Source organism: Bombus huntii, unplaced genomic scaffold, assembly GCF_024542735.1.
Source record: "Bombus huntii isolate Logan2020A unplaced genomic scaffold, iyBomHunt1.1 ctg00000092.1, whole genome shotgun sequence".
Taxonomy (NCBI): Eukaryota; Metazoa; Arthropoda; class Insecta; order Hymenoptera; family Apidae; genus Bombus; species Bombus huntii.
This window is the reverse complement of record NW_026099347.1, coordinates 11,135-14,954: the sequence shown is the minus strand read 5'-3', so window position 1 is coordinate 14,954 and position 3,820 is coordinate 11,135. Positions and strand designations below refer to the sequence as shown.

Genomic DNA, 3,820 nt, shown 5'->3' with positions numbered 1-3,820 from the left:
TATCGCAATCTCGTTATACAAACTTGAACGAACGTATAAAGTGTCAATTTTGAACGATCCTTTAGTTTTACGATTTATTCCTTTTTTCGCTAGCCGAACCGTGGACGTCAACCGACATGCCGGTGGAAGTGTCACACGCTCAAGAAAGGCCACCCGCTCAGAAACAGTAATAAAGTAGACGAAAAATCCTGCATGCCATAGCTATCGAAATAATAACAAAACAGCCCCTCCAAAGGGACTAAAACCTCCATATAAAAACCCTCCTAAATTAGCGCTCAACACATTATTCTGTTGTAACACTTTGAACCGACACTCTGTTGGATTTATACAATAAAATTTCCATCAACTTATACGAAGTCACCTGGTCATGCGATAGCGGTGAGAATAGACAGTAACCGAACTCCCACCCGTGAGATATATGAATCATAGTGAGGAGGCAAAGATCCCAGTTCTTTAGTAAGTAAGTCAGTCTGTATTTTGCTATTGAAGTGTAACTTCGCCTTTTGAATAAAGTATTGTTCATTCGCCTATCTTTTTTTATATATATCGAAGATGAAAGGAAAGCCGAAGCCTTTTCTTGGAAATTTTGGGAACATCCTCTACTCTAGCCTAGATTTTATCCTAGCTGTAATTGTTCAAGATTTGTGATAGCGAGATTGGGTTCGAGGTGACAATTGGTCGCCGAACGTAGCCACGGTCACGGGATGGACGTTTTGCCTAACGGAGGTCTGGAGTGGTTGTATGGGTTTTCCGAGAAATGTGGTAGTGGCGGCATGCGGCCTCGGGAGCGGGCCTAGCCACGTGTGATGTTGCCTCAGAGGTCCCGATATAATGGGACATACATTGTATTAATAATCAAACTCGAGGTAGAAACTGCCTAGCAACGGTGTTTGGAACTTTCTCGATGCTTCCAAACTAGTATAGAAAGCAAATGCAATCGTACAGCGAGAAAAATCTCCACGAGGCTGGCATTCGTGCGATTGTCTTGGAGAGTAACACATCGAGCATTTTCAACAATCGTATTTTTGCGTCTAAGATTAGTCTACGCTTAGTAAAGAGTTATTCCGTTGACCGTGGATTCGTTTAAACACAAAAACGTTGTTAATAGCATTCATTAAACTTATTATTCGTAAATCATACTATTCATTAAACTTACTATTCGTTAAATAAGTTTAATGAATAGTGCTAGTCTAATGAATAAGTCTAATGAATAGTTCAATGAATGCGCTATTAATAAAGGAACTTGTTTGGATTCAGAAGATGGATACACCTATTGGCAGCCACATCCACTATTCCTATGTAAGTTCGAGCAATATGACGTCTTGTATGAAGGAATCGCCACAAAAATTCAAGAAATAAAAACCAATAGCAACCCGACGCTACCGGGTTTTGCCTTTACGACTCAAGAAATAACCTTTGTGCTAACCAAGACTGGAGAACAGCCTTTGTGCGGATACACCCTGTTATCCACAGAACACCCCAAGCTCTTTTTCCTAAAAACGACTAAAGGAAATACATTTATACCCAAACGTAAAACAGCAATCAAAAATTTGGATATATTCGCATACGTTAACTCAAAATTCATTTACGTAGAAAAACTGTCAGAAGACAAATAACGGCACTCTATCAGGATATATTGACACTAAGATGCATCTCGGAAAAGAAAATAATAGAGAATGCATTCAGTCTAGCAACTATATTACCTGATGAATTTGCGTATGCAATAACCAAAACTCCAGGACACATGGCTTTGGTCGCAGGAGAAGCAGTACACATAGTTAAATGCATTCCAGTTCAAGTGAAAGTAGGCAATGCCCTGGCCGCGCTGAGTGCACTCGTTCCCGTTAGATCACGAAAGTTAAGCAGCGCCGGGCACGGATAGTACTTGGATGGGTGATCGCCTGGGATTCCGTGTGGCGTTGGCAGAGCGCGCTGGGCCCGCCGCGCCCCCCATGCGGTGGTTGATACGGATGCCAGCGCGAAGGTTCGTTTCTCAGAGGAGATTCCTGATCAAGTGTTGGAGGTTTTCCTACGCCACCATTCCTCAGATCAAGGGGGGGGTACTTGTCCTGAAGTACTCTCATGGTGTTTAGATAGGTTTCGTGAAATGTATCCTGATGCTCCGTGTGTAGATTTTGACTTTACTTGGTAACAGTGCCTTATTTATTCATGTGTGTATATATGCCTAAATGTGTTCCCAGCGGGTGTTATTTTATTGGAGTGATTTTGTCTATATTCTTATATTTTATTTAATAAGATATGTTTTGTTTGTTGTTTTTCTCCCTTGCATTGACACGCGGTGAGTAGCGTCGGCTTCCGGATGACGGGTTGTGCATCTTGATTGTTGATTTGGTATATTATCATTACGTAGATTTTGATTACTATTTCCATGTGATTGTTGCCTCCGGTGTTTGATTTGATTTACTGTTATGAACATAGGTTTTGGTCATTTCAATATTAACGTTTAATGATGCATACGGAGGTATCTTCGTCAGAGGTTCCCATGCGGACTGTTCCAGTGCATATCTTGTTTTGTTTTCTTTTATTTAGTTTATCCTTTTTCGTTCATTTTTTATTCACTGCAAGTAGTATTTCAGCGCAAGAAGAAGAGGGGTTGGATTAAAACCTTATAATAAATTATTAAACCCTTAACTACTCATGGTGAACGGATTAAGAAGAAATAATAAATGACAATTAATACAATACACAGTAGCAAAAATGTTAAAATCTGTTAACGAACAGTCACGAGAAAGGAAAACTGGATCGTAATCAGCTATCAACCCGTCCATGATTGACGAATTAGAAGGAATATATGAAACACTGAAAGATAAAGGCAATACCCCGAAAGGAAAATCCCATTGTGACGCACTGACAAAATGAATCAACAAAAACTTCATAATAAAGCGAGACATGTTAATAATAAAATATCTTTGTTCTGTTACACAGAATGGGCGTTGAATTTAACAATCAGAAGAACCAATTGTTATACCTTCCGGATGGAATCTTACCTACGGACTACCCGGATGCTTACGAGGAATTGTTATTCAGTTGTTGCGTCCATCTAATCCGCTCTGCTTACTAGTTCCAATATGTTTTTATTTGTCAAGACTGATTGGATCCGGAGGATCAAGAATTACACGAAGATACGCCAACACACTTGCTGTGTGGAGTACCGGAGCGAACTACAGCAAAGCATTGCCGAATGTGCGATATAGATATGTCACAGATACAACCCGCGACATCCAGTACTGAGTGTATAAACGCTTACATGGATCTTACCGAAACCGAAAAAAGTTTTCTGGCTTTTGGAAAGATAACTTGCCCCGTTGTCCCCCTAGATGACTACAATATCATTATCGACAACTTACACGGATAAATACATATACATATACATATTTATACATATACATACATATACATACATACATATACATATAATTGTAAATTACTATAGTAACGGGCCCAAGAAAGTAAGAATAAAAAAAAAAGAAAAACTAAAACAACAACTCAATTGAAAACGTAACAATAACAATTAAAATATTTTTTTCGTGGCAGCGGTGGGATGCGCTCCACAGAGGATTAAAGTTCTTACGGTTATTGACAAAATATAATAGAGAATATGGCAACTCCATTAGAATCATTGAACGAAGACATGCTCTTGACATTGTCAGAAAAACTAAGAGCATGTGATGCAAATTTTCGAGTAATGAGCCGACATGAGTACAAAAACCAATGAATTACAAGACGACATGCGTTCACTCAAAACAAAAAAGGAAATCGAGACACCCGTATCACTGCCGATAATTCCTCAGGTGACAAT

General features: G+C 39.3%; 1 pseudogene; it reads left to right on the top strand.

Moving 5' to 3' along the window:
• Positions 1-1,807: 1,807 nt before the first annotated feature.
• LOC126876762 (5S ribosomal RNA) lies at positions 1,808-1,925 on the top strand (annotated as a pseudogene).
• The last annotated feature ends 1,895 nt before the right edge of the window (positions 1,926-3,820 follow it).